Raw genomic sequence first — 13,571 nt, 5'->3', positions numbered from 1 at the left:
TCCGCAGGATCCTCCGAAGCCTGCCAAAACTTTTCCCATTAATCCCCAGCTCCGCGGCGGCCTCGGCGTCACACGCTGCGCGGCTCGGTCCCGCCCCCACCATCCTGACGTCACCGCGCACCTCAGCCCCCTCCCTTCTCTCCACGCCCCCTTCCGCCCCGACCGGGGCCAATCACAGAGCCTCCTGGAGACTCCTCTGATTCTGCACTCCGCCCACCGCACGCTCCGCAGGGCCCGCCTGCAGCGCCCTCTGGTGTGGGATGCGGGCGCGGCGGCTGAGAGAGGAGCAGGAGGGGATGTTCCAGGGCCAGTAAGACAAGTCCAGCAAGTATCACAAAAGGGAATTTAAAGCTGGAAAGGAATTTAGAGGTCGTCTAATACAGCCTCCCGTCCTTGCAGTGAAGAAACAGTCCCAGTGAAGGTGAGTGACTTGCAGTGAGAAGCAACGCCGAGGTTAGAACCTGGGTCTCCAGACCACGCTGAAGGAGTCAATGCTGCTTGTAATTTTAATGAAAGGGTTTTCTCCCTCTACAGGCTTCTGCAACTAGAAATTTATGGTTATGGAGTTTTTACCTATCTTCCTGAATATCCACCTAAACTGGGAGCATTCTCTTTACTGTTGTAGCAAATTCTGCTCTTGCTTCCTAAACTAGTTTTTTGAGACTTGGAAGGGACCTGTTATTCCAAACCTGTGCCTTCAGATAGACCATGAAAAGATACATAGCAGCTAGTAGGCAGTATGGGAGAAGTTGGGTTTGTCATCTAGTGACGAACAAAACTTGACTCATAGGTATACCAGCAATGTGTAACTCCCTTCTCAACACCGCCCTTAAAGTTAAGGTTACCCCTTCCCTCTCAAATACATTCCTAAGGCCACACCCTCAGATGTCTGGATGATAGAACCCTGGATGATTTTTTTTCCCTACTTCTCTCTCTCTCTCTCTTTTATACTTTTTGAAATAAATGTGCATTACTTTGTAATGTGCATTCAGACGTCAACCTCCTTGCCCTTCGCGATTGAAGTAAGAGTGAATCGTGGAGGTCAAAGCCTTCCCTAGATTCTAGATTTCTGCCAGTTTCCGGGGATTTGTGTTCTTCTAAATCTCGATGCCTTCAGGCTCTTGTTTCTGCCAGGCTGTTGTAGTGCCACGATTCAAAAATGCAGAGATGAAGCTCAGCCCTTCCTGAGGACTGCCCACGTATCTTCCCACACAAAACATTCATGGGTAGAGAAGACATTCTGATGCTCTGAGCCCTGGAGCAGGGTCCCATGATGCATTGCAAACAGTTGAGGCTCACACACCAGACATTCTTTAGAGTCTTTTCTGAACAATGCTTTTGAGGTTTTCTAACTGGCCCTTCACTGCTTAGGGTCTTGCCTTCTCCCAGATCACTACCTCCCCTCCCTGCCGGACCATTCTCTCCTCTATCCCACCGTCTCTGGAGAAAAACAAATTCTTCCTGATTTCCAGGCAGATAAAGACAACTTAACCCTATTCTTCATTGCTAGGGTTCCCGCTAACACTTGTGCCCTAAAGATCTTCCTTTGTACCACTAAGAGTCTTATTTCTCCTAATGAAAATAGCTCCCTTCCTAAGAGAAATTCTGGGAGTGTTCTCAAGATACTACATTTTCCACCTCATTTCATATTTATATTTAAAAGATATATATAGAGAGAATAATATATTTAATAAGTATGCATTTAATATTGAGGCCACATAATTCCATTGCTCATTGCAATATTATTTAAAAAACAAAAACCTGGGGGCTAAGATCATTGTCAACAACAGAGAAATGTTTAGTAAATAATGTTGTATGCTCCTGATGGAATAGTATGCTCTGCAAAGTTGGTAAAAAAAAAAAAAAAGGGTGGGGGAAAGGAATGTTATCATATGATATTAGTGGGAAAAGGCAAAATCTGATGAGATATAAATAGCATGTATAGCTATGTATACTGTTTGGGAAACAAAAAAAGGATAGAAAAATCTGAGAGTAGGGGCGCCTGGGTGGCTCAGTCGTTAAGCATCTGCCTTTGGCTGGGTTCATGATCCCAGGGTCCTGGGATCGAGCCCCACATTGGACTCCCTGCTCAGCGGGGAGTCTGCTTCTCCCTCTCCCACTCCCCTTGCTTGTGTTCCCTCTCTCTGTGTCTCTTTCTGTCAAATAAATAATAAATAAAATCTTCAAAAAAAATTGAAAGGAAACACAATATCTTGTCAGCAGTTGTCTTTGGGTTGTGTTTCTAGGAGTTACTATCTTTCCACTTTTTTATTCTGAGCATCTTTTTCATAATGCAAACATGGTTGGGTTTTTTTTATTGTTGTTGTTATTGTTAACATATAACGTATTACTTGCCCCAGGGGTACAGGTCTGTGAATCATCAAGTTTACACATTTCACAGCACTCACCATAGCACATACCCTCCCCAATGTCCATAACCCAGCCACCCTTTCACTACCCACCCCCACCGACCAGCAACCCTCAGTTTGTTTCATGAGATTAAGAGTCTCTTGTGGTTTGTCTCCCTCCCGATCCCATTTTTCATTTTTTCCCCTCCTACACCCCAACCCCTCACTTTGCCTCTCAAATTCCTCATATCAGGGAGATCATATGATAATTGTCTTTCTCTGATTGACTTATTTCACTCAGCGTAATACCTACTAGTTCCATCCACATCATTGCAAACGGCAAGATTTCATTTCTTTTGATGGCTGCATAGTATTCCATTGTATATATATATATATATATCACTTCTTCTTTATCCATTCATCAGTTCATGGTCATCTAGGTCATCTCGGTTCTTTCCATAGTTTGGCTATTGTGGACATTGCTGCTGTGAACATTCAGGTGCACATGCCCCTTCGGATCACTACATTTGTATCTTTATGGTAAATACCCAGTAGTGTGATTGCTCGGTCGTAGGGCAGCTCTATTTTCAGCTTTTTGAGGAACCTCCATACTGTTTTTCAGAGTGGCTGCACCAGCTTGCATTCCCACCAACAGTGTAGGAGAGTTCCCCTTTCTCCACATCCTCACCAACATCTGTCATTTCCTGACTTGTTAATTTTAGCCATTCTGACTTGCGTGAGGTGATATCTCATTGTGATTTTGATTTGTATTTCCCTGATGCCGAGTGATATGGAGCACTTTTTCATATGTCTGTTGGCCATGTCTTCTTTGCAGAAATGTCTGTTCATGTCTTCTGCCCATTTCTTGATTGGATTATTTATTCTTTGGGTGTTGAATTTGATAAATTCTTTATAGATTTTGGATACTAGCCCTTTATCTGATATGTCATTTACGAATATCTTCTCCCATTCTGTCTGTTGTCTTTTGGTTTTGTTGACTGTTTCCTTTGCCGTGCAAAAAGCTTTTGATCTTGATGAAGTCCCACTAGTTCATTTTTGCCCTTGCTTCCCTTGCCTTTGGTGATGTTTCTAAGAAGAAGTTGCTGAGGCTGAGGTCAAAGAGGTTGCTGCCTGTGTTCTTCTCAAGGATTGCGATGGATTTTTGTCTCACATTGAGGTCCTTCATCGATTTTGAGTCTATTTTTGTGTGTGGTATAAGGAAATGGTCCAGTTTCATTCTTCTGCATGTGGCTGTCCAATTTTCTCACCACCACTTGTTGAAGAGACTGTCTTTTTTCCATTGGACATTCTTTCCTGCTGTGTTAATGATTAGTTGACCATAGAGTTGAGGGTCTATTTCTGGGCTCTCTATTCTATTCCATTGATCAATGTGTCTGTTTTTGTGCCAGTACCATACTGTCTTGATGATGACAGCTTTATAATAGAGCTTGAAGTCTGGAATTGTGATGCCACCTACTTTGGCTTTCTTTTTCAACCTTCCTCTGGCTACTCGGGTTCTTTTCTGGTTCCGTATAAATTTTAGGATTATTTGTTCCATTTCTATGAAAAAAATAGATGGTATTTTGATAGGGATTGTGTTAAATGTGTAGATTGCTTAAGGTAGCATCAACGTTTTCACAATATTTGTTCTTCCAATCCATAAGCATGGAACATTTCTCCATTTCTTTGATTCTTCCTCAATTTCTTTCATGAGTACTTTATAGTTTTCTGAGTACAGAAATCTTTGCCTCTTTCATTAGGTTTATTCCTAGGTATCTTATGGTTTTGGGTGCAATTGTAATGGGAACAACTCCTTAATTTCTCTTTCTTTGTCTTGCTGTTGGTGTATAGAAATGCAACTGATTTCTGTACATTGATTTTATATCCTGACACTTTACTAAATTCCTGTATGAGTTCTAGCAGTTTTGAAGTGGAGTTTTTTGGGTTTTCCATATAAAGTATCATAACATCTGCAAAGAGTGAGAGTTTGACTTCTTCTTTGCCAATTCAGATGCCTTTTATTTTTTCTTGTGGTCTGACTGCTGAGGCTAGGAATTCTAGTACTATCTTGAATAGTAGTGGTGAGAGTGGACAACCCCGCCGTGTCCCTGACTTTAAGGGAAAAGCTCTCAGTTTTTCCCCATTGAGAATGATATGCGCTGTGGGTTTTTCACAGATGGCTTTGATGATATTGAGGTATGTACCCTCTATCCGTACACTTTGAAGAGTTTTGACCAGGAAAGGATGCTGTACTTTGTCAAATGCTTTTTCAGCATCTATTGAGAGTATCATATGGTTCTTGTTCTTTCTTTTATTAATGTATTTTATCACATTGATTGATTTGCAGATGTTGAACCAAACTTGCAGCCCAGGAATAAATCCCACTTGGTCATGGTGAATAATTCTTTTAATGTACTGTTGGATCCTATTGGCTAGTATTTTGGCAAGAATTTTTGCATCTATGTTCATCAAGGATATTGGTCTATAATTCTCCTTTTTGGTGGGGCCTTTGTCTGGTTTTGGGATCAAGGTAATGCTGGCCTCATAAAATGAGTTTAGAAGTTTTCCTTCCATTTCTATTTTTTGGAAAAGATATTAATTCTTCTTTAAATGTTTGGTAGAATTCCCCTGGGAAGCCATCTGGCCCTGGGCTCTTGTTTGTTGGGAGATTTTTGATGACTGCTTCAATCTCCTTACTGGTTATGGGTCTGTTCAGGTTTTCTATTTATTCCTGGTCCAGTTGTGGTAGTTTATATGTCTCTAGGAATGCATCTATTTCTTCCAGTTTGTCAAATTTGCTGGCATATAGTTGCTCATAATATGTCCTTATAATTGTTTGTATGCATTTTTTTAAGATTTTATTTATTTATTTGACAGAGAGAGATCACAAGTAGGCAGAGAGGCAGGCAGAGAGAGGAGGAAGCAGGCTCCCTGCTGAGCAGAGAGCCGGACGTGGGACTCGATCCCAGCACCCTGAGATCATGACCTGAGCTGAAGGCAGAGGCTCAAACCACTGAGCCACCCAGGCGCCCAGTTGTTTGTATTTCTTTGGTGTTGGTTGTGATCTCTCCTCTTTGATTCATGATTTTATTTATTTGGATCCTTTCTCTTTTCTTTTTGATAAATCTGGCCAGGGGTTTATCAATCTTATTAATTCTTTCAAAGAACCAGCTCCAAGTTTCATTGATCTGTTCTACTGTTCTCTTGGTTTCTATTTCATTGATTTCTGCTCTGATCTTTATTATTTCTCTTCTCCTTCTGGGTTTCAGCTTTCTATGCTGTTCTTTCTCCAGCTCCTTTAGATGCAGGGTTAGGTTGTATACTTGAGACCTTTCTTGTTTCTTGAGAAAGGCTTGTATTGCTATATACTTTCCTCTCAGGACGGCCTTTGCTGTGTCCCAAGATTTTTAAAAATTGTGTTTTCATTTTCATTTGTTTCCATGAATTTTTTTTAAGATTTTTTTATTTATTCATTTGACAGATAGAGATCACAAGTAGGTAGAGAGACAGGCAGAGAGAGAGGAGGAAGCAGGCTCCCCACTGAGCAGAGAGCCCGATGCGGGGCTCGATCCCAGGACCCTGGGATCACGACCCGAGCCTAAGGCAGAGGCTTTAACCCACTGAGCCACCCAGGCGCCCCTGTTTCCATGAATTTTTTTAATTCTTCTTTGATTTCCTGGTTGACCCATTCATTCTTTAGTAGGGTGCTCTTTAGCCTCCATGTATTTGACTTCTTTCCAACTTTCCTCTTGTGATTGAGTTCTAGCTTCAGAGCATTATAGTCTGAAAATATGCAGGGAGTGATCCCAATTTTTTGGGATCATGTTGAGACCTGATTTGTGACCCAGGATGTGATCTATTCTGGAGAATGTTCCATGTGCACTAGAGAAGAATGTGTATTCTGTTGTTTTGGGATGGAGTGTTCTGAATATATCTGTGATGTCCATCTGGTCATTTAAAGCCTTTATTTCCTTGTTAATCTTTTGCTTAGATGATCTATCCATTTCAGTGAGGGGGTATTAAAGTTCCCTACTATTATTGTATTATCGTCAATGTATTTCTTTGATTTTGTTATTAATTGGTTTATATAATTGGCTGCTCCCATATTAGGAGCATAGATATTTAAAATTGTTAGATCTTCTTCTTTAAGTATGATATAGTGTCCTTCCTCATGTCTTATTATAGTCTTTGGCTTAAAAATCTAATTTATCTGATATAATGATTGCCACCCCTGCTTTCTTTTGATGTCCATTAACAAGGTAAATGGTTTTCCACCACCTCACTTTAAATCTGGAGGTGTCTTTGGGTCTAAAATGAGTTTCTTGTAGACAGCATATCAACGGGTCTTGTTTTTCTATCCATTCTGATACCCTGTGTCATTTGACTAGGGCATTTAGCCCATTTATACTCAGGGTAACTATTAAAAGATATTAATTTAGTACTATTGTATTGCCCATAAGGTGACTGTTACTGTATATTGTCTCTGTTCCTTTCTGGTCTGTTACTTTTAGGCTCTCTCTTGGCTTAGAGGACCCCTTTCAATATTTCCCATATGGCTGATTTGGTGTTTGCAAATTCTTTTAACTTTTGTTTGTCCTGGAAGCTTTTTATCTTTCCTTCTATTTTCAATGACAGCCTAGCTGGATATAGTATTCTTGGCTGCATGTTTTTCTCGTTTAGTGTTCTGAATATATCATGCAGTCCTTTCTGGCCTGCCAGGTCTCTGTGGATAGGTCTGCTTCCAATCTAATATTTCCATTGTATTTTATAGACCTCTTGTCCCAAGCTGCTTTCAGGATTTTCTGTTTGTCACTAATATTGGTAAGTTTTACTATTAAATGACAGGGTGTGGACCTATTTTTATTGATTTTGGGGGGGTTCTCTGTACCTCCTGGATTTTGATGCTTGTTCCCTTTGCCATATTAAGGAAATTCTCTACTATAATTTGCTCTAATATACCTTCTGCCCCTCTCTCTCTTTCTTCTTCTTCTTCTGGGATCCCAATTATTTTAATATTGTTTCATCTTATGATATCACTTTTCTCTCGAATTCTCCCCTCATGGTCCAGTAGTTTGTTTGTCTCTTTTTTGTTCAGCTTCTTTATTCTCCATCATTTGGTCTTCTATATCACTCGTTTTCTCTTTCTGCCTCATTTATCCTAGCAGTAAGAGCCTCCAGTAATAGCTTTTTTTATTTCAACTTGGTTAGATTTTAGTTCCTTTATCTCTCCAGAAAGGGATTTTATTTTTCCAGAAAGGGATTCTCTGATATCTTCCATGCTTTTTTCGAGCCCAGCTAGCACCCTGATAATCGTCATTCTGAACTCTAGTTCTGACATATTACTAATATCCATACTGATTAGGTCCCTACCTGTTGGTACTGCCTCTTGTTCTTTTTTTTGTGATGAGTTTTTCTGCCTTGTCATTTTATCCAGATAAGAATAATGAGAGAACAAAATACTAAAAGGGTACCAAAGACCCCAGAAAAATATACACTAATCAAATCAGAAGAGACCCAAAAGTGGGGGGAGAAGAATGGGGGGAAAAACTTAAAAAGAAAAAAGAAAAAGCATATATATATATATATATATATATATATATATATATATATATATTAGACTGGTGAACAGAGTTGATTTGGGGTCTATTCTGGTCTCTTAGAAGAAACTACTTCCCAAAATTTTAAAGAAAGAAAAAAATATATATATATATATGAAAATTAGGGTAAACACAATGAAGGGATGGAATATGACTGTAAAGGTGAAAATTTAGAAAGATTCTAAAAAAGGAATTGATAAAAAGTTGGTTGGAAAAAGAAGAAAGAAAAGAGGAGAGAATGTGATCAGGCTGGAGACTAGAACAAAGCCATTTGCTAGTTTTAGGGTATATTTTGATCTATTAGAAGAAATTGTATCCTAAAATTTTAAAGAAAAAAAATCCTATATGTATATCAAAAATAAGGTTAAATACAATGAGGGGATAAAATATGACTATAACAATGAAAATTTTAAAAGATTTTTTAAAAAGCTATTGATAAGATAAAATAGTTTAAAAATGTTAAAATAGGAAAGAGGAAAAGTTAAAGAAAATAGAATAAGAAAAAAAAATTTTTTTAATTCACCTTTGAAAGATTGAAGGATCATGGGGAAAAAAACATGAATTCTATGTATTGCTTTCTTCTAGCTCTGGAGTTCCACAGTTCTCATTGATTGTTGAACTTGGTCTTGGCTGGATGTTCTTGCTGATCTTCTGCGGGGGGGTTGGCTGTTGCAGTGATTCTCAAATGTCTTTGCCTGAGGTGGAATTGCACCGCCCTTGCCAGGGGCCAGGCTAAGTATTCTGCGCAGTTTTGGTCTCAGTAGTCTTTGTTCCTGAATGCTTTATGTACCGCTTTGGAGGACAGGAATGAAGATGGCAGCCTCCCAATCTCCAGCCTGGAGGAGCCGAGAGCTTGGGGCCCTTCTCCTCAGGGCACCCTCAGAGAAAATCCGTCAATCCCTCCTGTCTCCCTGGTCTGAGCTCACACAGCCTGTGACCAAGCATTTCTGTCTTTGGCGCATGGCCCTGTTTGGAGACTCCAAACCCAGCAGATTCCTGTCACATGCTCCCGTGCCACTCCTTCTGAAGGGGAAAAGAGGGGATCTCTCCAGATCTGTCACTTGTCGGGTCCCTGCTTGAAGAACAGTGGCCTGACTGTGCCTCAGATCACGGTTTAAGGTAACCCCGAGCTGAGAGCTTCTTTCTCAGCTTTGATACCTGGCACCTCTGCCACACTCAGACACGCCTGGTCTTTCTGTGACCCCGTGGGTCCTGAGACCACACTGTCCCCAGGAGGGCTCCACCCCCACTTAGCCTCTGGAGTGACGTCCCTCTGCGGAGCAGACTTCTAAAATTGCCAATTTTGTGTTCCACTGCTCTGCTACTTGCCGGGAGCTGGGCCCTCCCCCTGTGGTCTATCTTCCCGTCAATTCCGATTCACTTCTCCGCAAATCCTACCTTCCCAAAAGTGGTTGCTTTTCTGTTCTTAGAATTGCTGCTCTTCTTCTCTTCTCTCTCCTGTTGAGTTTGTAGGTGTTGAGAATGGTTTGATAAGTATCTAGCTGAATTCCTGGGGCCAGATGAAATTTAGGTCTCCTACTCCTCTGCCATCTTGCTTCCTCCCCATTTTGTGTTTTTTTTTTTTTTTTAAAGAATGAAAAGGAAACATCTTTCTTATATTTAAGCAGAATATTTATATAAGATATATATCTTAAATAGAGATAAGAATATCTTATATTTAAGCAGAAATTTATATTCTCTAGTGTGCCTATCCAGTAGTGTCAGTCCTCTTCCTTGGAGGTAAACTAAGTCAGATTATTTTCCATAGACAAGACCTTCTGATGCTGGTCCCATTCCCCTGTATCCTTCCTTCTTCAAGCTACAACATCTCTAGTACCTCATATAAAACGATGATGGCTCCCTTTGCCACAGGATAGTTAGCCTCAGAATGTGCCATTTTGTGTATATCCATCCTCTTCAAGGCTTCTTGGTTTTTCTGCCACCTCACTTCTGAATCACTTTCCTATATTTGGGGAATCTCCCACCATAGACTCTTCCTTCACTGTGGAAGCTCCACAATGCCAGGCATTTACTTCTGGCCCACTTTTCAGCTAGGGCATCGCCATACAAAAGCCTCCACCAGAAGCCGGGGAAAGGAAAACCTGGGAAGCACACAGAATCCACTTGGGTAAGTGGCAGAGCTGCAGGTCCACCCAATCTCTAGCCGTAAGAAGCAGCAATTGTAAGTGTAGCATGATATCAGCCATGGAATCAGCGGCATCTGTACCCAGATGAAGCAGCTGGGGTGTCTTCATAAGGACTGTTGTGTGCCATCTTTTGAGGTATCCTTCCTGACCAGACAGCCTCTGAACTGTCTCTCGCTCATCCTCCCAATTACTTAAGGAACCCTTCTATATGCTATTAATAAAATCTTTTTTTTTAACTTAAACCAGTCAGTTTCTGTTTCTTAAATCTTCATTTTTTAAAGGTTTTTTTTTTAATTTTGTTTTGTTTTGGTTTGTTTTATTTGAGAGAGAGTGAGAGTGAAAGAGATCACAGAGGGAGATGGAGAAGCAGATTCCCCGCTGAACAGGGAGCCTGATGCACACTGTCCTGGAGGAGGAGGCTTCTTATGGATCCTGGCCACAATCTGCAACGAGGCTATTGCCCTCCGACTAACTGTGCTACCTCCCCACTCTTCCTCACACAGAAGCCCTACAGGGATGACTTGGGCCCGCCGTGGCTGTGCTGTCTACGTGGTCTCCAGAGCTTATGAGGAAATATGAGGGCATCCGAGACTGGTTACATTCTCCTTTGTCCGGGATGTTGGAAAGGGCAGAGGACTTACTTTCTAATCCTGGAATTAAAGACTGGAAAATAACTTCTCCTGCCCCGCCAACCAGTTCCATCCCTCACGATTGAGAGCCTTTTGTGCCAGTTCCAATGTGGATGGTATTCAGGCATCAGGCTGACCTGCTTTTCAGTATCTCATACCTCAACCACCAACACCTCCCTGTGGCCAGTCATAGAATATTCAAAAGTCTGGAATGGACCCATTGACCCTGAAGCTTAAGGGTTGGCTTGCCACTTCAAGTCTAAACTCTACCTAGTTTCCAAGAATGTCTATAGCCAGGCCTCATTCTACCTTCCTAGTCCTTTCTACCTTCATGGAAGTAGTCTTCAAATTTTTTTGCCTCTCTATTCCTCAAAGAATATATAACTATGAAGCTCCTTGCACATTTTTAAGGTGACATCTGATATTTTTCACCATTAGTTGGAAAACATAAAACACAGAGAATGGATGTCATTTCTACTATTCTGTAAATATTGACATTTTCACATAAAACTGCATTCCTACCCTTTTAAATATATTGAATAAGACCCAAATCCCATAGAGATGTGACGCTTACCATCAACCATCTTAAAAATACATGAAGAAGCTCTTCTTTATCAATAGAAAATATTACATTGTCTCTTTCTATCCTTCTACTTGCATTTCCATTCCATTTTCCCCTCAAAAATCTGATCAATGTAACATATTTTTTTGCTTAAGTGTTTTATTGATTACCATATCGTACATCTCTGCAACCAAAATATGTCTATACATTGAAATTTTTAAAAAAATAGATTTTAAGGGTGCCTGGGTGGCTCAGTGGGTTAAAGCCTCTGCCTTCAGCTCAGGTCATGATCTTAGGATCCTGGGATCGAGCCCCACGTCGGGCTCTCTGCTCAGCAGGGAGCCTGCTTCCTGCTCTCTCTCTGCCTGCCTCTCTGCCTACTTGTGATCTCTGTCTGTCAAATGAATAAATAAAATCTTAAAAAAAAAAGATTTTATTTATTGTAGAGAAAGAACATGAGTGGGAGGGCAGAGAGAGAGGGAGAAGCAGGCTCCCTACTAAGTAGGGAGCCCAACCCTGGGGGCTCGTTCAGTAGGGGGGCCCCCCTCTATCCCTGGACCCTGAGATCATGATCTGAGCCTAAGGCAGACACTCAACAGACTGAGCTACCCAGGTGCCCCAAAATTTAAAAAAATTTTAAGTTTCATGTAACTATAAAACTTTTTTTAAAAAGATTGTATTTGTTTATTTGACAGAGAGAGACAGTAAGAGAGGGAACACAGCAGGGGGAATGGGAGAGGGAGAAGCAGGCTTCCTGCTGAGCAGATAGCCTGATGTGGGATTCGATCCCAGGACCCTGAGATCATGACCTGAGCTGAAGGCAAACGCTTAACCAACTGAGCCACCCAGGGGCCCCAGTAACTATAAAACTCTAAATGAGAAATTTTTTTCTGGTTTGAGTGACCATTACAAAATTAGTAACATACAATTGATCAAAACAACATAAATGCTCTGATTTTTATAAATATTATGCATGAACACAAATGATACATTGGAAATGTATTTTTTAAGGATTTATTTATTTATTTTGAGAGAGAGAGAGCATGAGCAGGGGGGCCAAGGGAGAGAGAATCCCAAGCAGACTCCACCAACCGTGCCACCCAGGTGCCCCAGAAATGTATTCCTTTTCTTTTCTTTTTTTTTACATTAAAAAAAATTTTTTTTTAATTTTAATGTATTTTTTTCTTTTATTAACATATAATGTATTATTTGTTTAGGGTATAGGTCTGCGAATCATCAGTCTTACACAATTAAGGCTTACACAATTTATTTATTTATTTGATAGAGAGAGCATGAGAGCACAAGCACCAGGAGCAGCAGAGGGAAGAGAAGCAGGCTCTCCACTGAGCAGGGAGCCCAGTATGGGGCTTCATCCCAGGACCCTGAGATCATGACTTGAGCCAAAGGCAGACACTTAACAGACTGAGCCATGCAGGCACCCTCAGAAATGTATTTTTTAATGAAAGGATGGGCTGCTTTTTTCCCCAGGTAGTTTCTATGTTCATAGTTGAATATAAGTTATTGCTGGAATAAGATGACATTTGGCATGAATTCAGGCCCGTGTTTTCATTTATGCTTCATTTTCATTTCAAATCAATAGGTAGATGGGAATTAAGAATTCTGATACAGCAGTGGCATCTAAATCCCAATTGTTTACAAAAAAAAAAAAAAACAAAACAAACCCAAATCACAAAGATCTATTATGAAAAGATATTGTTAATGATTTTTCAGCTGACAGTGCAATCAAGTCCTTTTAGGTTTTGAGGCAAAGATTTAGAAACCTCCTGACTTGAAAACAAAAAGAATTTCTTGTCCAGCTTTTAAGGCATTCATTTTCTCAGCACCCACAGCCAACACCAGCATTGCAAATTGCTGCTTTGTTTAGTGTTCCAGGGCATCCCCCCACCCCGCCACAGTCCACCATTGAAAGATAGTGGGTGAAGGAGTGGTGAACCTTGTTACAGAAAGTAGGGAAGGCGACAGTGTGAAAGAGGACAGCAGTTTTGGGTGCCTCAGTGATGCATTCACTTAAGCGTCCAACTCTTAGTTTCAGCTCAGGTCATGACCTCAGGATCATGGGATTGAGCCCCCCCATGTTGGGCACCTGGCTCAGTGCAGAGTTGGCTTGAGATTCTCTCTGTCTGTCTCTCTCTCAAATAAATAAATCTTAAAAAAAAAAATAGACAGCAGTTTTGGTAAAGAGCACATTTGGAAGTTGAGGATCTACAAATTGATTTTCTGAAAACTCTTTGTCCCCTAGAGATACCCCACTTCCAATTAAAGGACCA

This window comes from Enhydra lutris, unplaced genomic scaffold (genome assembly GCF_002288905.1).
Source record: "Enhydra lutris kenyoni isolate GAN:26980312 unplaced genomic scaffold, ASM228890v2 scaffoldscaffold28, whole genome shotgun sequence".
NCBI classification, from domain to species: Eukaryota; Metazoa; Chordata; class Mammalia; order Carnivora; family Mustelidae; genus Enhydra; species Enhydra lutris.
The sequence above is the reverse complement of the archived record's forward strand: the minus strand, read 5'-3'. Positions refer to the sequence as shown.